Source organism: Pyxicephalus adspersus, chromosome 4 (genome assembly GCF_032062135.1).
Source record: "Pyxicephalus adspersus chromosome 4, UCB_Pads_2.0, whole genome shotgun sequence".
Classification (NCBI taxonomy): domain Eukaryota; kingdom Metazoa; phylum Chordata; class Amphibia; order Anura; family Pyxicephalidae; genus Pyxicephalus; species Pyxicephalus adspersus.
This window is the reverse complement of record NC_092861.1, coordinates 109508896-109534045: the sequence shown is the minus strand read 5'-3', so window position 1 is coordinate 109534045 and position 25150 is coordinate 109508896. Positions and strand designations below refer to the sequence as shown.

At 36.6% G+C, this 25150-nt stretch overlaps 1 protein-coding gene across 1 annotated transcript in view; it reads left to right on the top strand.

Moving 5' to 3' along the window:
* Positions 1–25150, top strand: part of AKAP12 (A-kinase anchoring protein 12) — a gene marked incomplete at its 3' end in the record, with an annotated part of 80575 nt that overhangs the window by 21159 nt on the left and 34266 nt on the right.

The following is a 25150-nucleotide window of genomic DNA, read 5'->3' as shown; positions in this document are numbered from 1 at the left end:
AGTAAGAGTTTATTAGATACAGTTCAATGTGAGCCAACATTATGTCAGCCTATATATACAAATACATTTCAGATGTGGTGGTGACACTTACATGATTTGCTATACTGACCAAAACAGGAAAGATGTGGAGGAATGTATTTTTCCCCAGAGTTTGTTTCCTGGCTACATAAAGGAACTGTAAAGGCATTCTCTCAAAGGTAACTATCGTAAACATTTTCCTATTTCATAATCAAGCATAGATCCTTTATATATCTTTCCATTTACCCCATAAAATACATGCAATATCTATAGGAGGTATATGTATGTAAAGAGTGTCCATGTCTAAAGCAGGATAAGATAAAATCTAAAGGTACATGCCAAGATAAAATCTAAAAGTACATTCTAAGATAAAATCTAAAGGTTTAAGTGTCCTAACAGTATAAGTTAAGGCCCAATATTATGCTAGATTTTCTTTGCCCAAGATCATACAACCTAAGCATTACAGAAAAACCAGGTTGGTGGTTTATCTCCACACCTAGGGTCTTACTCACAAGAAAAGACTTGGTAAAGAATCAAACCCTACTTTGTGATTGCTCTAGTCAAAACTCAGGTAGACTTTAAAAGCAGGCCATCAGAATATTTACCATAGGAAATAGTATTTAACAATATTACTGTATCCACTCAAATGTTCAGTTCCTTGATAAAACATGTCAACATTGACAGCTTACTCTAAAATATTTATTATCACTGCAGGTGAATTTAAAACACACATGAAGCAGAGGTATACAATGAAATGTGGTCCTTAAATGTATTACTAGTTTTAAATAAGCTAATGGCAATATAATATAATGTAAATCATAACTTTGGGGCTCTAGCATGGAAAATTGTAAAAACAAAATGACAGTCGCTCTGGCAATAACACCATTTTATGGAAAATGTACGTAGAGCATGGAAGTAAAGAAGAATATCTGTAAATAAGCATTATTATTTGATTGTGAGCCCTTTGAGGGACAGCTAATGACAAGAGTGAATAATATGCTGGCGCTATATAAATTCTGTGTAATAATAATAATAAAAGCAGGTGATCAGGTAACTGTTGTAGTTTTGCATGAACTGTATTTTTCCCTCATGGGAAAGTTTTTTTCCCGCACATGGCAAGTCACCCACTGCCCTTTCCCAATATGTCATACTTATCTAAATAACTCAGTTTCTATTCTTTGATTTTACTCATGCATTTAAACTGCATGACCTACATTTGTAATCACTAGCAATCATAGCAAAACCAAAAATGAAAGCCTTAAAGGAACTTTTACTTTCTATAGTTACTTGTCCTGTCTTGAGTGCGCTTATTTAAGCTAAAGTATTGTTCTCCATCTGCTTGACTTGATTGGTGTTGACATGTAATCCTAATGCTCATTATTTTAGGGACTTACTACTTATTTCTTTTATAACAGAGGAGCCCAACAAGCTTCTTTTTTGTCTTTAAGTTTGTGTAGAGAACAGAAGGAGACATTGTCCTAAAAGACAGAAAGATGTCTCTGGAAATTCCAGACATGAAGATATGTTGGAAGCTGCCAAAGAAAATGTAACGGTTAATTTCCTGGGGGGAAAATAAAATATGCCTTTGAATAGATTACTATTGTGGTTATTATTCTACAGTATATGACTGAAAAGGAAAGTAATAGTTTAACAATCAGTACAATCAGTGGAATGAATGTTATCTGACAGAGATAGTATTCATTTTATGCTGCAATGTCCAGTAACACTGATTTTGTTAAAATAGTTTGAGGTTTGCTGGTGAAATATCATCATTAGGTTGCCCTTTTTGTGCCCTTGATTGCTTCTTATTGGGAAAGTGCAACCATCAAGGTTAAACGTAAATGTTTTTTTTTTAGTTTTGTGTTGATTCCAGGACCAACTAATGGTCAGCAAACAAAATCTCACAGCAGAACGGTGTCCAGGCTGTAGTCATTTAAGTATTTGCATATTCCTTGCAAGCAGTAAACAAGTAAGTCAAGCCTTCACCAACCTATGTAGCTGAAAGCACTGTGGAGTGATCTATCCTCATATATACAACAGAAGCATTGAACTTTATAAGCAGCTCCACCTGGTCCTGCAAGAAACACTTTCTTGGATGCTAGCATACACTTACTCAGAGTTCTCACTCTAGGGATGAAATATGCTAGAACTACAGAACATCTACATGTCTTCTCTTCTTCATTACATAGACAAAGGTGTTCTGTAGATTACAATTGCCCTATGAAGCCTATGGGTAACATAAGGATCAGGTAAAATATTGTAGGTAGGTTATGTAAATTATATTTAGGGTAATGGGGGAAACACCTCATCTGCCACACAATCTTACTGTACAACCAACTTTAGTGTCACCAAAACTTTATAGGAATGTAAAAAGTCTTCTCAATTTGAATTGCCTTAGACGGGTCCCTTCATTACATTGTTGTTGGCAGGTCTTGTAGAAAACTTTAGACTATTTTTTTTACTAAATTCTGGGATAATGTTTACGGAGGTGTATGTCATCTGTGGTGCTCCTGGATTGTCAACCTGCCATAGGGGTCCTTTAATGGAAACTATCAGTGGACTTTTGAACATATGTTAAACAGGCACTGATCATTGTTGTGACCATAGGTAAATGCAATTCAGCCATTGCTGGGGTGTATACATTTACACGTGAAATGGTTGAAAAGGTGTTAAGGATGATCAGAGGTGATAGAAAATAGAATGCAAAAAGGTGAGGATAAGTTAATACTTAAAAGGATAAATATAGACGAAATTCCACTCTACATTCATACAAGGAGATGCCAGAAAAGTCTTTAATGCTGTACCATAGACAGCATATGTGGCATTTAGATAAATACTTCCATCATTTTTTCTGGGAATTATTAACAAACTTATGGTAAAATATAGTTAAATATTTGTAAATATCTGATATTATCTGTAAGTGGAGTATTACTGACATGATATTCCAGTCTGCTATTTCTGGAAAATGAGAGAGCATATTTGCTGTTTTCAAGTGATAGTGTAAAGTGTGATCCTTGAACGAAGATTTGCAAGTGGCAAGCTAACATAGCAATGCCATATTTCACCTCCACATGTAAAGTGCTTTTGTGGTGATGCATACTTTGTGTGACTGACATGTGTACAATATGCTGACTTTGCTTGTACTGATATTGTTCAGATTTTGGTCCAAACATCTAAATATCTGTATATCTATCTATACATTTTGTACAGGAATGCAGGGATGGGTATTGGATGGGAGATTTACCGCCCCCATTTTTGCCTTTTGGTCAACTTAGACCAGATATAGGCAAACTCCGGCCTTTAGGCCAGATACTGCTCAGCCAGTATTCCAGTCTGGCCTAACGCCCCCATAGTTATTTATTGTTAGATCTGGCCTAATTGAATTGTCGCAATATTGTGAGTTCCCGCGATATCATCGATATTATGGCGTTCCCGCACAGTAACCTGCACAACACGCAGCTACCAGTCTCTGGAAGGTTGACCTTGAACGTTGTGTCTTCAACTCCAAATGGACTGATGAATTATTCTTCGTCCAATGCGGCAACAGCGGCCCTGTGTTTAGTGTGCAACGACACCAAGAGCACTTTCAAGCGGTCGAACCTCAAGGGGCTCTTCGATGCCAAGCACGCGCACACGTACAGAGACCACACTGCGGATGAGCGGAAGACTGAGGCTGCTCGCCTGCAGTCACTGTTGGAAAAAACTTTCCTTGGACACCTTGTTTCTTCTGGCCTAGTGTGCCTTCTTGACCTCCTGAAATAGCCTAGTAGTCCAAAAAGTTTGTCGCCCCCTGCCTTAGACAGATAGACAGGGTAGAATAGCAACCAAACGTTGCTGGTTTGTTAAACACTGTTCCAGGGTCCTGGATTGCTTGGTTGTGCCTTTTTCATTCCACACTAGAATCTGTCCAAAGAGGAAGCTTAGTGACACAGAACCTGGCGGACCTGATATCCCCAGGGACCTCTGGGAGCGAGATGAGGTGTGTGTAACTTGGGTGAAAGTTAGTGCTCAGGTGTGGTAACGAGACAGCAGAGTTTTGAAGCACAGACTCGGTGGAAAGCACCCTTTTAATGGAAGTGGAATCCCTGAGTTAGGGGACGGTAAGTGATTTTTTTTTGCCAGTTTGGGACTTTATTTTACTGCCCAAAACTTATATTTTCTGTTACTATGTTTGCTGAATAGAAGCAAAGGTAATTTTCCTGTATGCTGAAAGAAGCTATCTGAGTTTAATACAAGGCACTGTTTTGGACTGTATGGCTATATACTGTGTGCTGCACTGATCCTGATTCTCCCTGATCCTGATATATATATATATATATATATATATATATATATATATATATATATATATAACATTTCTCCCCCTCTTCACAGAATTGTTGCACACACACTCACAATATGGCTGATGTGACCCCCTTGATTACCTACTCCTCTAAATTATTGGCTCCCCTAATTCAGCTGACCAAGGCAAAGTCTATGCAGTGCATTGCATTAACATTTGTAAAACTTTGATTTAGTGAAGAACCTTTAAACTTTTTCAGTCAAACCTGGCTACCCATGGTAGCGTTGAACTCATCCCTAGTTGTAGGTGTTTTTGATTTTCAATATGTCCATGTGAGATCTTTCTGACCTAATCATGTCTTTGGTCCTATCCAACTGGGTGGCTTGAGTGTCCCTGCCCACTCAAACATTCCTATGTGTTCAAAAGAGTACCTAAGAGATATAAGAACTTTTAGGTTCTTTTTCTAGCATCTACCAAAAACATATTTTTTTAGTAGAGTGAATGTTTTTCTTCATTTCATGTTTCATTATTTATGTCTCTCTAGTAAATTATACTTTGTATATAAATATATATATATATATATATATATATATATATATATACACACAAATGTTAATATGTTTTTTACATATAATCTGACAGTATGGTGCCCATCCATTCTTGATGCTGGTTCAGGCCATTGCTGGTTCAGGCCATGCTGTACATGCTGCTGATTAAGTGTTTCTATTGATAGCATAGCACTGCAGACCATTGAGTGTCACTGCACTGCTCCCTTCCCAAGGACATCCATCCATTACAAGCTATGACATAAAGTAGAAGGGAGGACAAAGCTGCAGAGCGTTGAAGGGAGTGGCAGGCTGAATAGAGATGTGTGTTTTAGTGCAGGCTCTGAAAGTCTTTTCTTAAATCTTTAGAAAGTAAATCACTTTGAACTGCAAGAAAAGTTATATGATACTATTTTGCATTCTAACAACACCGATTTCAGTTCATAAAGGCCTAAACTGGTATTAGGGTGTAGTTGATGTAATCCCTCCTCCAGTTTTGCAGTGTACTTTCAAAAGTGTTTTCATCTTTTGTTTAGAATCTTTGTGTAAAATCAAAAGGCAAATAAAACAGGTATTTCTTAGCATATAATAGGGTGGGAATGGAAAGGCCATGGTGGGATTACAATACAGCTATAGACATTGGCAGAATTTAGGTATATTGTTTGTACCCATGAGAAATGTAACAATTACTGTTATAATGAGGTACAAGGTTAAGCAGAGGTAACCAGACAGGAATAACTTGGAATTTAAGTCAAATAAACAGCCAATACATTTTCATGAACTGTAAAATTTTTAGAACTCTTTGAGTCACTCTTATGATTTAAAAACTCTTTGACAGCACAGGTTGTTCAGACCTGAGGTTTTTCTTTATTTATTTTGGTTTTACTGCTTAAAAATGCTTGCTAAAAACAATTACCATTGGACCGAATTTGTCCATTCGTTATCCTTCAGGCAGCAGCATTTTCATGCGTTTTTCTGGACACTCCATTCTGTTGCTTACATAGATTTGAATGGGAAGCGATTAAAGACACATACAAAGGATTGTACAAGGGTTTTTATTTTCTTACCAAGGTTATTAAAAAAGCAAAAACCAGACGGCTTTGCCGTAAAAAAAAATTCCCGGATGCCGAGCTGTGCATAGTAGGCATCCAGAAGTGGTATCGCCTGCATTTTATTACTGCAGGTCTGAGCAATTTCATATTCAGAACGATGACAGCACTATTTAGGGTGAGCAGTTCCCTTTTTACTTCCACTCTGTGACTGGGCAATGAAAGAAGCAGTAGCAAAATAATAATCTCATCTCTCTGCAATTCTCCTTCTATCTGGATGACCCCTTGCACTGCAGCACACCTGTTTATATCTTTGTGCTGCGTCTACCTATCTTGCTCACAACTCTGCCAGACTGTAAGATCATATTTGACTACTCACACATGTTTGCATGTAAAAAAAAAAAAACAAATGATTTATTAATAGTTACAGAGTTGAATTTATTTGTGCCTTCATATCTGACTGGAGTAACACTTTTAAGGAAAAGCCTTCATGTGTTTTTTTACCCTCCTATATTTGCCCGGTCATGTACTGGACTATTGAACTTGCACTGTGTTATCTTGACACTAGCTACATGGTTATAGTAAGTCAGATAAAAGTTGGACCTGGTACAAAGAAATTAAGATTTAATCAGTGAGCCTCTAAAGAACCAAAATGTTCCCAACTATTGCTGTTTTACATTATTTGTTAAAGGATACAGAGTAACAGCATGTAGAACTGGCAATCCTCAGTCCCTCCAGAAAATAGATTTTTTTATTTTATTATTCTCAGAAAGAGAAATAATGAATTAGATGGGAAATTGTCATAGAAAAGTCTGCACAGTTTAAACAAACAGCTTCATTAGATGTAGTTTGAATATTGTACGAATAATAAAACACATGTATTGTAAAGTTGGTGCTGTATTAGCCCAACTATATGCATATATTTCTGTACATTTAATAGATAAAAAAATGAAAGTCATCAATACACCAAAACCCAAAAACCTCTACTTCAAACATAGTTTGGTAAATCACATTGCCTTTATATTAAAAGTTAAGTGTAAATGTTAAAAATGTTTAAATCTTGACTATTTTTTCTGCTGTGTGCCCACTTAAAAAGGTTTTCTTTTCTGCCGGCTTGTGCTTTCTTTAAAGTATTTTTTAAATGTTAAACCACTCTCAGGTTTCAATATTGTCTGTGCTTCCATGGGGAAGATTCTTTTTCATTCTTTAACCACTAATGCCACCTTGGACAGGAAGTGAGGGAACATAGTAAAAAGCTAACATATGCTTATGCCCTGACCTCTCCTATCAAGTAAGCCATTACTCCATGATAAAGGAAAAGTGCAAAGAGTAGATACCATAAAACTCTTCAATTTAAATCAGCTAAACACATTCCAGGCACATCAAAATTAAAGATGAGTTTACTCGAGTGGCTACCTAGCTTCTGGCTGCACCATGCTCTGGAAGGGGTTCTTCCTTTCTCTAGAACAGGGTTGTCAAACTCTGGCCTGGGGGCCAAATCTGGCCCCCAACGTCCATTTTTTTGGTCCTCAAAGGAATCCTAAATATGAACTGCAGTTGGCCAGCCGCTGCATTGAAATAGCGCCGCTACTACAATTCCTGGAATTATTTGCGTCTATAGACCATGGACTCTCTGCCTATGCGTGACCCCGCATTGGACTTTTATAGACCCAAGTAATGCAGGGAATTGTAGTAGCAGTGCTATTTCAATGAAGAGGGAGTTCCAGTGGTGGGCCATGCATAAGATTTATCCTGCCTCAATTTTTTCAATAAATTTTAAGGTTGGCCCGCTACTTTGTCTAAGTTTTTAATTTTGGCCCATTGTGTATTTGAGTTTGACACCCCTGCTCTAGAAGGAAAAACCCCACTGCCACCTTTAACTGCACTCAACCACACAATACAGGTATTGACAATAAAAAGCCTCACAGTAGTTGAACAAGACTTAACTTTTTTGACAGCAAGTCTGAAAGGGGTACTACCTTTTTTTTCTTTTTAGAAAGCTACAACAGCTTTAATTATACATACATTTAAAAGTCCCGTCCTCTACCATCTCCAGAGTAGCCTAGCTCTCTGCAGAGGTCTGACACACTCTTTGCTGAGCCAAATCTCTTCAATTAACAGGGACCATAAATATTTTCTGATAGCAGAGCTAAAGGGCTATGAGAAACCTCTGCATTGTGGCAGGGAAAAGGCTTTTCTACTTAGAATGACCACATTTTAGACTTTCAAGACTTTCAACTCATTTAGTTTTAATGCAAAATCTCTAAATGTTCTAATAGGCTTTCAACTTAATGAGCTACCAATGTTTTGATTGATAATGATTTTTTTCTGACTAAATGAATAAAATCTACCGACAGCTGTGATTCGCCTCTTATCAGGTAAAAGGAACACTACTTCATGGTTCAAAACTACACAAACATTTTAAATGGATAAAAAAAAATGTAATATATAGAAATGTGCTGCAGAAAGGAATGTGCTACTTCAGATTTGTAAAAATATAAGCCTCCCAAAGACAGACTCCCGTAAACTAATAAACAACACATTTTCCCCTCATCTGGTGTCAGTCTTTCAGTATGTAATATTTGGCTACAGGTTTGGGATTAATCTGGTTTGTGTCAGCTGCTTGTCCACTTTACGTTGCACCTATATTGTGCTGAAATAACTGAGACCCGCTTATGGAATGTAGGTCTGTGTTCAGTAATTCTTCACATTGTGGGTCTAATTGTTAGGCAACGCTCTTGCAAAGGATTGCCCTAAAAGGAGCACAGTATAGGGTGAAGGACTGCAAAGTAATAAAGTAGAGGAATGTTTACTCTGAATAATTCTAGTAAAATGTTTCAGTCCTTCTTGCAGAGCTGGAGAGGCTCCCGGAGGGAGTAGAAACAAAATAAAGAGTGGAACACTAATCTCCTCTTGCAGCAGGGTGTTCCACTTCAACACAGAACATCTATGTAAACTAAATTCAGAGTTAGTTAAATTTGACTAGAGAGAATCTGAAAGATCCTTGTTCTGTCCCCCTGTTGAACTTTATATCCTCTCGAGTCATCCTTCTTACAGTTGCAAATTCATAACTTAAAATTTTGCAAATTAAAAACTTTAGTCATTAAGTTAGTATGCATCCATGTTTATTAAAACGACAGGTTAAAGCACACCTAAACTGAAAATTTTTACTTTACATAAAAGGGTAGACAACCTTTTTATATAAAGTAAAAATCTGAATTTTTATTTAAAAAAAATAGAGCCATTCAGTCTTGAATGGGAGTGCAGAGCCTCCTTGGATACGTACTGTACGTCACACATGCCAAGAGGCTCTTGGCTGCTCCTGCTGTGCATGGCCGATTTCGCAGGGGCATTTTCTTCACTAAGGGGAAAGAGATACCGATTTCACGTATGCACAGTGCCCCATGTTCTTGCACGTGCGAGATCACGTGACATAGCAAGAAGACCCAAGAAGAAAACAGAAGATGGTGGCACCCAGCACTTCCTTTGCGCTAGGCCCAAGAAGAATTCCAGGATGGCATGGGATTGAGGAAAGGTCCAGCGCCATTGAGGGATCTGCGGAAATAAAGGTAAGTGAATGTTTTTTTTTTTTTTGTTTTTTTTTGCTTTAGTTCCACTTTAAGCACTTTTAGATCCCTGCAAGCTGCCATACTCCAGTTTACACTGTAAGCCAGCTTTTAGCAACATTTTATCCTGAAGATGCCTCAATTTTTTCATTCATGGTTTTCAGTTATTGTGATTAGTTATTTAGTCACATAATTTTAAAGAAAACAATAAAAAATCTGATGTGTCTTTTTGATATCAAAGGTAGAGCTTTATTCACCCCTATACAAGTACACCCCGAAAAAGTGCCCCTTTATTTTGGTGGTGAAGGAGAGTATAATGAGCTCCCTTACATTGGGGGACAGTAGAAAGAACAATGGAGACAATAGCCCCATAAAGGTCATTTCAGACATGCGGTTGACCGCATCATTCTGCCTCAAACAAAAAGGGAGAAACTGGGAAACATTTTGTTTACGCACTCGTGGTGGATTCATTTTCTGAAAGCAAAAAGTCTCTTTTGATTGTGCATTTGCTTTTTCTCCTCTGGAAGGGCCCTAACTGTGATTTACCTAGTTTACTGCTCATTGCTCAAGGAACCCCTAGCAACCTCTGAAGGAACCCCGGTGGAGAATGATTGCTGTAAACAATTTTCATTAATTCTAGATTTGCTTCTAAGATGCATATGCCAGATGTCCCATGGGGCAGAATGTCTAGAAATGAGAAAACCAAGAGAAAACCAAGCCACCAAAACAGATGTTTGCACAATGCGTGGAACCGATATGCCGAATCACCTACTTGTTTCGCATGTACATGGGCAAGCATGAAGCCCGGCCCAGGAGCGGGAAAGTGGATAAAGGCCACATATGAGGGAAACAATATTAATGAAGAAATTTTCTAACCCAATTATTTACTTACTAACATACACTGTGTGTTCTTTACTGTGGCCTATAACAGTATTCTCCCCAGAATATTTTTTAAGATGGATAGGAAGAAACTGTAGGTGGGTAGTGACTCCAATGTCGTGACCCAGCTTTTCAGTAACTACCCAAAAACAGCCGGGTGGGTACTGAAACGTGCCAGGTGATCCACCTAGTTAAAAGGGGCCTGGGGAAAACACGGCAATAGCAATGTTGACCTTTATTTTAAACCTAGTTTGTCATCTAATCTGTCTAAAAATAGATGATCTTAAAATTTTATTTGTAACATAAAACATAAAAAGATCCTAAAAATTGTTCATAAGCATATAACATTTAAAGACATTTTACATATTGAGGCAAGAAATCCCGTCTTACCAAAATACTAAGGATTGCAAAATTTAAAATAATCATAAATGTTGTTTTATGTAGTATTACTGTGTGCATACATTATTTGTAGAGGCAACATTTATATTTATTTAAATAGTACCTGAATTTTTATCTGTCTTCTATAACTTTGGAAGCACAAAAAAAATTTTTTTTTTAAAAGGGAAAAGCAGTACAATGATCACACTTTACAGTATGGGTCTCCAAACTATGGCCTTCAGGGTCCAGCAGGCCCTTTAATCCAGTGCAGGGGCATAGTTATGCTGTCAGTGGTGCTCAGTCCTCCTATAAGGTGCCAGGCTGCTAATTTAAAGCCTTTAATAATCTTCTGTCTGCCTATCAGAAAGTTCTGGTAATGTGACAAAAGAGTGTTTTAGTGAGTTTAACAGTTGGTCTACAAAAAAATGGCAGCTGAAATTAGGAAGGCTTTCAAACCTCAACAACCATTTTCCTGTAAACCAGCAGGTATAGTGAAAGCCTTCCCACTGCACTGCTGCTTCCTTACTATAGAGTGGTATGCCGCCTAGAGAGTTTAGAGTTTTTTACACATTATTTAGTTTTGTATTTGTTTGTTTTTACATATATACGATATATATGAGCATGGTAAAAAGCAATTTTTATAGTTTCCCTTATTGATAAGGAATCAACACAATTACTGTACTACCAGATAAAATAGGATTTTTGCATGAAGAATGAACACTTATTTGCATGTTGTAAAAACTACTGTGATGTGGGAACAAAGCTTTAAGTGGGCTACAAAATTCCATTATTATGCAATTCTGTCATCTTTTTAACACAATTTATTAGACTTTTTCTCAGCTTTGTTTTTGGTGAAAGTCCGTAAGGTATCAACACATGAAAACGTATTTATTCCTGGGAAAGTTTCATTCCCCAGTGACAAACTAATATGTACACCCCATAATCTTTATGATATATGAGAACCCAGGCATGGCATTGTAGACTCATGTAGACTATGGTAATTTAGGATGTTAGCATGTTGTCTCTTAATTTGCTTTAGTCTTTGTTGTGTCTACTAAGGCCCTGTACATACAGGCATTATATAATTTTGTTTAGCAAAATGTTTGAAAGGCATCAGCTTCAGTTGTGAAGCAACTGTCAAGATTAGCGCACATCTAAGCGATCCCTAGATGGGGTAGCCACATTAGCTTTAAAATTTATTTTCATCTGTAGGTAACAAACTTTTGGACCCAGGGTGGCTAAGTTTACTCACTGTACTGTATATATAGGGGCATGGTTGTTGCCAAGGCTCGATTACACAGGGAGGGAGTAGGATTATAATTAATCTTTTTATTTCCAGCCAGCAGATCAAGCTCCAGGAGTCTTTCACAAATTTACCTGTTTATTCTTGGTTCTATTCTTGATTGAATCATATTCTATGATTTGGTAAAAGGAGGTGTATATTTTACAGAGCCCAATAGCTCCAACTCAAATTTACACACAACAGGAAAAAAGTAAGGAAATAGGCGACTCACTCCCATCCATTTTCTGTTCACACAGGGCTATGTATAGTTTTGGACACAGAACAAGCCAAATAGAAAACATTTTGCTTTACTCCATCTTTAAAAATCCATATTGATCTACAATACCAAGTCATGGGTGTAACAAAATGTTTTGTAAAACATAGCAAAAAAAAAATATATATAGGATAATAATGTAACAAATGAATTACTTTTAAAAAATAAAACTGATTCAAAAACATTTATATTATCCTTTAAGGAAGCTTGCTGGAAAGAACGGGATTCAACACTATCTATATCCTGTATCTATACCCAAAATTTTTGTTTCTAGTTTTGGATAGAGTAGGGGAGGATCAGAACTCCTGCTAGGATTTCCTGCAGTTGGTGGTTCCAATGGAGATATTTCTCACTTTCTGACATACTTTTAAAGTTAAGGTAGGGAAATGCTAAAACATCTATCAGCTTTTTTATTAATGTCGATTTTCCTTTTGCAGATTTCCCCCCACTTCATGTCTGATAAAAGGTTGTCACAGAATATAGGAAGTGAGGGGAAGTCTCCAAAACAGATAAATTGACCAGGCTTCTAACCTTTTCATATTCTATGGTTTTAAGAATGTACACTTACAGCACTGTAATTGCAATGCAGACTGTAAATAACTTGGTTGGGCCTTCATTTTTTGTGTTAACAACTTTAAAAGTGATATTACTCACCCACTCTGCTCCCACTGGGCCCCCAACCTCTTTGTCCATTCTTTTTCTTTTCTTCCTCCTTCCCTTTTTCTTGATTGATTGGATCAGAGTTACATAACTCCTGTACAAATATATTTATTTTGGCACCGAGGTGTGCTGAGAATGTACAAATTCTAAAGAAGATGCGAACAGGCAGGTATGTTTGTTTTATTGTAGATGAGAGATAACACGACTCTTCTGCAATAAATAAAGCGCCTGCTTTCTTGCAATTTTTTTTTTAATTTTCCATTTCACATCTGCCTAAATTTCATTCCTTTTTTTCAAGGTGAAGAAGGCTCCCTTGTAAATCTGCATAATAAATCGTGTGAAGTAACATAGTCCTGGGTTTACATTTTATTTTGCCAAGTTTGAACACTGTATGTATCAGCACAAAAAATCAGGGTGTACTTTTTATTGTTAGCCATTTGAGAAGAAAGGTAAAGCTGTTATGTCTTTCTATTGCTATATTTATGTGTAGAACTCCTTTCCTAAAGTGGTGCAGAATGACCCCCATAGAGGTATGGGAGGCTGACATCTCATTCACATTGAAGGTTGGATCTTTGGTGTATGGTGGGTTAGGTGAGTCAGGCGCCAATCTCTTTGTTTATGTCTTTGTTGCTGAATATATTTTAGGACAGATGGTTGGGGACACAAGATACCCAAAAAAGAGAGCAGCAAATATGGCAGACACAGCTGCTACCTTTGCAGGATCTCCAAACTCTGAATTTATATTACTTGTGTTTGCCTGTCCCAGATTTATACCTTTAGGAGCAGCCAATTCAGCCCTGTGACTGTGATAGCAGTCAGAATTCAGCTTTATGATGTGTGAGCAGATACAGTTCTTTCTTTCTCTTTCTACCACAATTGTAGTTAGGCCCTTGACCCTTCCAAAACAGCCATAGCTACCTTTACATAAATACTAAATACTTTTTGCAGCAGCATCTACTCAGCTCTTCCTAGACATTCTTTCACATTTAACATTTAAATTAAGATGTTCTCTCCTGTCGTTCTAGTCGGACAAGACAGCAAACCAATAACAGACCCTATCGGGGGTCAGATACATAAAGAACACCCTGGAAGGTTGCTTATAACATTTATCACCTTTTCCTCAGCCTAGACCAAGACAAAAAAAAACGGAAATTAATTAATTTTTTTTCCCTCCCACAATAACTTTGGGGAATCCCCCAGATTACCCAGGGGAAAAAAATCAATTAGTGGCAGAAAATGTAAACAAACATCATGCTGGGTACTGGCCTAGAAGCAATCACACAATTTCAATACAGACGACAGCCTAAAACATATATCAATAACAGGAAACAAATACTTCCAAAACTTTAATAACTAGGGCCTGTGTGGACAAAAGGAACTGGCAATATTAACTATGTGGGTGTATTCATTAAAAGATGACAGGTCACATTTTTATAAGTGTAAACAATCAGCAGGTATTTAGGACAAATTCCTAAATATGCAGGTTGCTGTTTAGATCTGTGATTAATGAACAACTATGTTTCCTTTTGGTATGAAAAAGCAAAAGGTGATTAGGTTTATTCCTGTACAGGCATACAGGCAAATAAAAAACAATAATCATTATTTAGCAAAAGTAAAGGCAGATAAACAAAACATCATTTACATGTAACATCTATTCAACCTTGTGAAGCACACCTGCAAGCAAAACTTCAGTTTTTTTTGTATAATGCTGTTGATAAGGGGCAGCATTTTTGGTTTCAATAATTTTTAAAAAAAAAATTTCAATTTTTATACAAAAACAAGAACAGTACAAATAGTAGAAATACACATAACATTCAAAAAGCTACAATTCAAACAACATAACAAACACAAAACAAATAAAATTAAAGTGGCTACCGGTACAGTGTGACATGAGATTTCTGCGTACAATTGGATTAGATTGGTAGTGCACCAGGACTGGTATAAGCCTGGACCATACTAGCTACCACCAAAGGTAAATCAGAATCTTATAAATTATATATAAAACCAATAAAATCAGTGAGGAACAGAGGTAGAAACCCCAACCAAAATAAAGGGGGGTCAGATACAACTGAAACAAATCTGTGATCATGGTAACCTGGATGACTTTCCCTCAGCATTAGTCCCTTCCTCTGACTTTGACATTCTCTGACCAGAATGGGGAATATTAGGCAATGAAAATACTCTCCACAGTTCCCACACTCTAGAAAACCTTTTCAGAGTGTCATTGTTTATTCAAAAAAGTATTATCTAGCCGAAGCAGCATTTCATAGTAGGGAATGGCTTGTTGCTTCCAGTTTCTCAAAGGGGCATCATTTTTGATTTAGCTCCCATATGTTCAAGCTGCTTCAGAACCAAATATTAATTTACAATATAATGAACTAAGAACAATGTTCCTCTTGATCAGCCTCATTGTGAAAAATGAAAAATGCCCTTTTTTATCATAGTTTGCAGAATTCAGTCTGTACAGACATAAAAACGACCTTTGTGTCATGTTTGTAGCCCTACAAGGTGGCATTTGATTTCAAACTATGGAAAAAAACAGTCAAAGTTCAAGAAACTCCTGGCAACCTCTAAAGCTGCGTACACACGGCAAATTTTTCTCGCCCGATAATCGGTATCGGCCAATTATCGGGCGAAAATCTGCCGTGTGTACAGTCGGTCGTCGTCCATCGTCCGACGACCGTCCTGGCGGATCCATGGACGATGGACGACGACCGATCGTAATGAAAGGGAAGGGGAGAGCGCGCAGCAGGGTGCCGCTCCGTCGCTCTCCCCCTCCCCTCTCCATAGAGCATGAACGGTGCTGTATGTACAGCATCGTTCATGCATCGTGCAGTCTTTTCTCGTTGGAAAGGATCGTGAAAGATCCTTTCCAACGAGAAAAATTGCAGGTGTGTATGCAGCTTAAGATAACTTCTGTGGAACCCTGGTTGAGAATGCCTGCTCTAGATGAACAGACAGTTTTAAAAACATGATATGATGACCTATAAAGTGTAATAATAAAACTGGAACATTTTCATATAGTAATGATATATGGCCATACATCATTAGGTAGGAAATAATCTATAGTATTTGTTTTAATATATTGATGTTTCTTGCATGTCCTTATCAACATTACAGGTGCACTTAGCAGGGAAATCAATTTAAATGTAAAGCGTTTAATCTATTGGGTGTGTTTGTTCTACTATTTGTCAGAATCCCTATCGCGTAATAAATCAGGCCTTCCACTCCTTTCTCGAGAAGGGCCTAGGAACAGACAACTTCTAGCTTAAAATAAAGCATTACTAAACTACAAGAATTCTTGCTACATTGAAATTGATATTTTTAACACTGCATTATTAATTCACATTATCTAATTTTTCCATTGTCCACATTAAAATCCTACTTAAGTATGAAAAACTCCTTTGAGTTATTCTAAACTACCATAACCGTCCTGGTTACCGTATATAGTGAAATGTCACAAAGAGGACCCAGATTCCCAACTATAGACTGTGTGTAGGCTGATAATTAGTCTCAGATGGAAAACAGCCCTTGTGCTTCACATAGCGTGTGTTAGTAAAACTCATCTAGTTATTTTACCAAAAACTACTGGATTACTGTATTATAGAGTTAAACTCTAACAAAAAATCAGAGAAGAGCTGAGCTCACTCACTTAAGGAATTATGGTGACAAAGTTCTTGAATTCATGCCCAGAGTGCTTTGTCCAACAAAAAGTGCTTTCCTGAGGCCCCCTGAAACTCTCTCTAGGAGTGCTAAATTAATCAAAACAAGATCTACTTATGTTGCACATTTCAGACAGCTGCAGAGATATCCATAATTACAACCATTACTTTATTATTTTTTCTACCTCAATCTGAGAAACACAGAGCAAGGAAGTCCAACTTGTTGAAAAGCATATTTAAATATATTTTTTAAAAGTTTATGGCAAACATGTGGATACAAAATATTAAGTAAACTAGCTATTGTAGTTTGTGGAAAGCATTTCCAGGTTCCTGGACATAAGCCCTGCTTTTAGCAATCAAGGACATTCTGTTATATGAAGAACACTCAAGCTAATATAGTTGTGTTTTCTGAGATGTACCCTCTTGCCTCCCACAACTAAGGGGTGATCCAAAGCTTACAATCATAATTGGTTGGTAAAATCAATGTTTTCTAGTTTTACCTGTGTGATTGCTGTAAAATCTCTATCCTAGTTTGTTTGCCAATAGTTATGCTTAAAATGTATTTCCACCTATTAAATAAATTCTAAATAAGTCAGAAATGGTGAACACTTCTGGTAGTTTTTGATCTATTTTCTTTCATGTTCTGTTCGCAGTCAATGTACCCATTGAAAGGATCCTCTTCTCTCCTTGATTTGGTTACAATTGTCATGTTTTTTTTATTACTTTCATCCCTGTGACAATTGACAAATAGATGTGACTGTCCCCTGTTAGGACATAGACAGCAATAAAAACGTAAAGGGTCTCCCTATCCCAAAAAAAATTGGCTTGACTTTTTAAAATGAAACCTTCACATTGCCTTTACATTTATGAATGATTGTCATGAAAAAACATTTGCTGTAATTTTTTATTTATTAAGTAGCTTCTATTTATAGATAACTCTCATTTTACCATATTTTTCACTATAGTCCTCCTACACATTTAAAATTGCTTCATTATATTTTTCATTGGGCTGATTTATTACAACTAGAAAAAGAAAAGCACAAAAGTTGTCTGTAGCTTCCAATCAGATTTCTTTTTAAATTTTTAGATAAAATGAAAGGGTATATACAACTCCATCCACTTTCATCCTATTTTCTTTTATTTCATTAAGTTTTGTAGTCCCATTGTTTCACAACACATTTCCTATTTCTGAACCTCAAGTTTTAGGCTGCGTACACACGTGCAATAATTGTCGTTGGAAATGAACGATCCACGAAAGGTCATTCCATAATTGTTACAAAAAAAGTGGACAACGACTGGTCAACGACACCGACATACGAAGAATCTTGCTGGAAACGAACGACCATCCCGGGGGATTTTATTGGGCAACGATTGTTCGTAATCCATTGTGTGTACAGTCGTTCAGTGATCGTGAATTGTTCTGTGATACACTTTCTCCTGTACCTGTCACTTCCTGCAGCGTTCAAACAATCATTCACAAACGATTTTTCAAACCATCGTATCTAATGTGTACGTTATTGATGGATTATATTTAAACGATCGTATCGTTACAACATGTACAGAATTGTGCACAATACGATTGTTCAAAATAATCGTGAATAATCGTTTGTTTTCAAACGATAATTATTGCACTGTGTACCTAGCCTTGGATATTGCATCAAAATGATTGTTATATTGCATGATTGTATTGTGTGTATTCATGTGTATATCATTTGTTGTCAGCATTATGTATTTGGGTCACTTGCAAAACTTTTATGACATACATTTAGATAGCATTCATGAGAGGTGTGGCTTTGAGAAATCCCAATGCATCCAGAACCCTGTAACACCTTATTACTGATACCACAAGTCATTTACAAAATATTAGGCCTCATAATTCCCAGAATGTTGTGGGAAGGACAGTCATGTCACATCCTCTCCTCCTCCTCCGTACACAAACTCAGGGGGTAAAGTAAGTATATATTCTAACTTCTTCCCACAGATTTGTACTTGTATTTACATGTTATGATGATTTATAAATGGTATGGCCCTGATGTAATCAGAGGACCTTATTTTCTAGTACAAGACAAATGCAGTTATCAACAAAAGCATATTCATCATAATTTTTTCAAAATAAACTAAACTGCTGATTGCAGAAATTGAATTAATAGGTTTATTAACACATTCTTATTTTTACATTGTTTTTTAAATTATGATTTGCTTAGTACTTCAGTTAAAACATGATCATGGGTTAAAGTAATTAATTCTAGTAAGTGAGCTTGTTTTTCAAGCTTGTTATCTTGTGTGACAAAAGTGCACTTGTTTAAACAGTAGATGTCTGTCTGTCGCAGCTGTTATTTGCAAACCACTTGTATAGCAGTAGGTTCTGTCTGGCATGCCTCAAATATTTGCAGTTAGCATAGCACCTGCACTTGATTTGTGCAGGTAACACAATGTTTTGTTAGTCAGTTTTAATGACAGGGTGATGTAATGTTTGGATAGCAAAGTTTAGGTTTACAGGTAGAATAAAAGCATAAGCTTGCTGATATTATTGATCAATGCCAGAGTTTTTCAGTCTTGATCTTTTAAACTTTTCACCAAAGGAACGGATTTTCAAATAAGTCTACTTGAACATACATTTTTATATAAGTAAATCAACGAATGAAAAGCCAGTTTATAAAACACAGCTTCTCTCAGACATGCATAAATATCATTGTATCACAAAATTAGGTAAATTACATTGGATTGGACAGAATACAAAATATCACAATATGTTAACTAAAGGATCCAATGTTTACCCTCTCGCTAGCCTTAAGGTGCGTACACACTTCCAATTTTTATCGTTCCAATCGAACGACGAACGATCGATTGGGCAAAAAATCGTTCGCAAAAAAGTAACCAACTACGCCGACGAACGAGGAAAGTCGCTGGAAACGAACGACCGGACCGACGGATCGGATTGGACGACGATCGTTGAACATCGTTCGTGTGTACGGTCGTTCGTTGATCGTCCATGGTCTGAGCATGCGTGATGAACGAATGTCCGTTCACTTTCCTGTGCACATAGTTCCTCTATCGCTCAAACGATCGTATCTATTGTGTGTACAATATCTACGAACGATCGTGTCGTTAACTCTATGTGCAGGATCGGTGCTATACGATCGGTCGTATATATCGTGCATGAACGTTCGTCGTTCGTTTTCCAACGATAATAATTGGAAGTGTGTATGTAGCTTTACTGGTAGCTTTGTCCCTTGCTTATCACAATAATATTATAGATGATATATATATAGATAATAGATAGATAGATCTCTATTTTTTCTTTTAAGCACATTTAGTTGAATAAATTACTTTTGGAATGTGACTGTTTCTAAACCTAAATAAAAGAAACTCTTCCTTCTATACAGCATCATATGTTTTATAGTGTAACTTTGCCCTATATTCTTAGGCATTAATACTGAGTGAATGTACTTTAGCTATTTTGTTTTCTGAATGAACGTTCTTCACTATGTCAAAGATATTGTATGTAACGTTCTGTCAATTATAAGCAGACCTTGATGTGAACATTTGTTTCCCATAGTCTTTGAAGAGGTTTGACTCAAGCATCAGGTTTGGTGAACATCGAAGAATGTTCACTGAACCCTTTGCAAACCTAACCTGGACACATTCGCCCATCTCTGCTAAAGAAGGTGGTGCTTAATAGGGAAATTCTCTTAAATTAATAAAATTAATTTGGAATCTTAAGCTGTATTAGTTTCTGTAATATGACTCACTTTAAATATCAATTTATAAAGAGCAACAATTCCTCCCCAATACAATAGATCAGATCGACCGTTCGTATTGGGCGATAACCATTTGACATGTATACAGTCATGGTTTTGATTCAAGTTGGTTTTGGAAGTTTAAACGTGAATGGCAGCCTAGAATTTACAGATCACAGATTTAGGGAAGTATACTCCCAATTAACTTGTAAAGTACTCTTTGGATTACAGAGAATTAGGATTACAGATTTTGCAGGGGTTTTTAGACTTTAATACAGTTGCAGTGTTTTGCTGGTAAAGTGCTAATAGCTCACTGATTAGTCTCACATGTGTTCTGAGATCTGGTAGAAATCATAAAATAGAAATTTGAGGAATACAATATGGTCATATAAAATACATAGTACATAATACCATGCTTCTGTCCTGTCCTGCAGTCTTCTAGCCAGTCCGGTGACATTATAGGAGGTTCTTTCAGTTGCTGCAAGTTGGGGATGGGGGGGGGGGGGATTCTTTAAGGACTGAGTTGCACTGGGCACAGCTCAGGCTTGGAGTACTCTGACCCAGTTGAGTGATAATGTTCCCCACTTCCAAAAGCATTTAAACATCATACAGGGCTAAAATAAATGGCTATAAATGGCTAAAAAGGCTATGTACACTTGTCAGATGATTCTTGTTTGATACGAATAGTTGAGCTAATCTCTGGTGAGAATCTTACATATGTACAGCGGTCGCCCAACGCTGTTCATGGATCTGTCCTGATGACTCACGGTGAACGCAATACAAGTCAAAAGAAAAGAGCACATCGGGGTGCCGCTTGCTCTTTCTCCTTCCTCCCCTCTGCATTAAACAGAACAGTGCTGTGTGTACATCGCTCATTTGTTCATCTGACATTCTTTTGTCACTGAAAACATCAGGAAGGATTGTTTCCAATGACAAATATTGAATGTGTGTACGCTGCCTAAGTATGGCTTTAGGAACCTTTATCTTGCATGGGTGGTGGTGGGATGGGAGACTGCAGAAAATCTTTTTTTTAATTGCTATCATACATTAATGTGAGAATCCTTGCATTGAATCTGCCATTTCCAGACTCGTGAACCCATACTTGCCATGAACTAGTATACAGGCTATTGCAGCTTCAATAAGAGATGTTCTAAACTAGTAGGGACTGATTTCTTTTAAGACCTAGCTATATATACTGTGAAAAACTTTTACCTCTAAACTTTAAATTTAGGAAAGACATTCACAGGATGACTAAGTAGAACAATTAAGATGGAAACAGATAAATTATAAATACTTGCTTCATCATTTACAAGGATAAATGGCTGAGCAACAGCTGGCTTATTACAATGCACTGTAGCTTATTGGGGTTTTAAGATTAATAATTAATACTAATTACAGCAGTGAAAATGTAATGAGCAATTTTGTACTGAAATTAGTGTGGAACATTTGGGTAATGCACAACAAACCTACTCTCCTGTGTGAGTTATAGTACTGGAAATAGAACAAGGTTTGGAACAATAAAGGGCATACAGAACAATGTAAAAGCTTATATTCCTCATTCATACAGTGTATTGCTATGATAAGAGAACATGGGTCATATATATACTCCTTCTTTTAGAAAAGCCCACCAATAAAAAATATCACCACTACCACACTGCAATTTTCAGTTACCTATTTACATTTCTGAATTGCAGTAACAGTTGTTATGTACATTTTTGCAAAGTGGTTCCAATCAATTCGATTAACACGCCACATTCCCTTCCTAACAAACATGCAATCCTGTGTGCTTCTGAAAATGTTGCATGCATGGCGTTTGGTCCATTATATTACGTTAGGTGGCCTATTCCAATGAGAGGTATGTGTTTAACGCACAAAAAATAAAAAACACTACTTACCTTTACTTTCGCAGAGCCCCGAAAAGGGTGAGCTATCCATTTATATAAAGTAAAAAAAATGCTGATAGGTCTTTAAATGGCATGAATGGCTCTTAGAGAATAGCTTCAAAAAAATAATATTTAGTGGAGTTTATTGTTATCTTGCCTGTCTTCCCAATACTTTGGCATTTACTAGTAAGGACAAAAACAGACCATGGAAGCATAAGTGGTAGACGTACAGGGTTTGGAGTGTAGTTAGGTTTGCGGTTTTAGTAATATTTAGGATATGGCACTTTCCCAAGTAGAGATTTGCTGGAAGGCAAGATATTTCTCAGGCTAGAAAAGGTATAAGTATTTAAGAGTATTTAGATACAGTTTATGCAACATTATGCAGACATTCCCACACACCCACTCCCTATTGGCTTCTCTTATTAGTGTGGGTGCTGCTTTTAATTACTTTTTTTATCATGACAGGTTAGACAGCTTTCTCTGGTTTGGTACCGTTTCTCAAGTGGCCTGGTTCAGCTAGAAACTATTTGTATAGATGCTCTGTTAGAGCACCGTTTATCACATTTATGGTTTCAAAGACCTAATACCCATATTGTGTCAAAATTACATTTAGGTTGTAATATTTTTGTAATTAATGACCTGTTTGGATTTGATGGAAAAGACCCCTTAGTAAAATAATTCATGTTGCGTAGTGTGCTTTCCCAACTTTAAGTACTACCCAAACGGTAAGGCACTATATGTTTCCTATTTCTGCAAGGATAATGTACAAAAGCTTTTTAATTCCAGGAATTTGCCACAAAACCATCAACTTAAACCTAATGCCTACTTTCTAGCACAAAAAAATTAAGTCATACCAATGTGTTGAGGAATGAGACTTTCATTCTTTATGTAGATTTATATAGATTTCTAAGGTGTCCTGGCTTAGGACCATGCCTCTACTCTCAATTTTGTGTACCAATGGTTTTGGAGATATAAATGCAAGATGCCGCAAGCATTACATTTTTTTTTACTTTACATTAGTTCCGAATGGCAGCATTGCTCTAAAAATTGCTGCAAACGTTTTTTTTGAATCTTGCTCACTGTGATCCTTCTTCATATATGACAGATTCTCTTTAATCTATAAGATGCTATTTATCACTATGCCACATCCCATTGTATGTCCTTTGCAATGAACCCAATAAAATTTGCTCCAGTAAATGCAGGCTTTCATAGTCTACAGATTTGAACATGCTTGAGCCTACAGAAAAATGTTATGATATTATCTTTTAAAAAGTGTGTGTTTGTGTGTATGCGTGTGTGTTCTCATTGTGCTGGCTATGGTATTCTAGCTGAGAAATAAAGGAATGTTATCAGAATACAACTAAACATTAATCAAGGTCAGAAGGAGTGTAGGCTTTATTTACATAATGAAACCGCATGTCTTACTGTTTATTTCGAAAAGAAACAAACTCTTGTACAATATAGTAATTTCCCATAACTTCTTTGAACTTGGCACAATACAACTTGGATGGATTTATGTTAAATAAGCATTTGTGGGCATAAGCATGGCAATCAAAACATGCTCAAAGTGCTCATAGGTCACCACTACATGCATGGTTCTTGTACTGCTCTCACACAAACAATATGCAGAGAGAGGAAAATAACAAGCATTTATTACACAAATACATCTCAAATGAGCATTTTGCAAACAAATATGTTATCTTTAGGTATGTTTTGTATCCAAGGCAGTTGTTGGAGTTTTGTGTGATCATATAGACCAGTAGTACCGGTAACTATCCACCTTCTATCTCTGCTTATTTAAAGGGGAAATTAAACCCATGTTGGTAAATGTGAGCTTTAAGCATAAATGCACACACTTACCTTTTTGGTCAGTAAACTGCATGGTGGGTGCAGCCAAGAGGGGGAGTCTGGTTCTAGTTTAAACTCTATCCTAAAACTGTTGCAAAACTTAGAAGTGCTTTTTAAAACTCTTTATACACACCACACAGATACATTCATTTTATCATTTTTTGCTCTCTGTTGACAACCATCAGAAGCTGAAGTACACAAACTGTGCACACATAACAAATCAGTCTTTTATTTTCTTCTGAACTAAAATATGCGACATATTATGATCTGCAAAGAAACAGTTTTCAAAAATTGTTTCTTTCCAAAACCAACCAGTTTGTTGGAGGATTAAAAGATAATTTGAAGAATACTTAGTTATTCTGCACTTATATTACGATCTGCCTATTTGTAGGATGGGTATCAAAATAATTAAATTAATTCTGTACCCCAACAAAAAAAGGTAATTGCCATTCATTTATGTCACAGTAACAGATAGTAAATGAGGGTATTTACCCCAATAGGTATACAACATGTAAACATTTACAGAGATTTAATCCATTTTTTCTTGGTCAAAAAGCTAAAATGATTGGTTAAAAAAGCTAAAACAGTTGTCTTAAAAACAAGTGTACCCACCTGAATTCAAGTTTTGGTGGCAACTTAGAATTTTGGATTTACACACACTTTTATACCCAGTGACATGGTGATCGGGAAAATTATATCAGACACGTAAACTCTTTAATGGAAAAACATCAATAAAAACCTGACCATGGTTACCCTCACCATTTTTTTTAAGTTTTGTCAACATATAAATGCAAGACTTTGCTATTTATTAGGCTCTGTATCAAAAAACAATACCAAATAAAACATGGTGAAACATAATAAAACTTGCATCATTTCTTGGCACTGTGAATGGGTACATTTTCATTATCTGTCAGATCCTAAGCTTTCCCAGGATCCTACTATGAGGTTAAGTGGTTTCACTGGCATTTTTAGAGGATGTGACTTTGTGTTTTGTGTGGGATTCTGCATTTTAATTTCAAGATCTGCTTTAATATAGATTAATGATTTCTAAATATAGCAGTAAGGCATCATTCTAGAGAGTTAT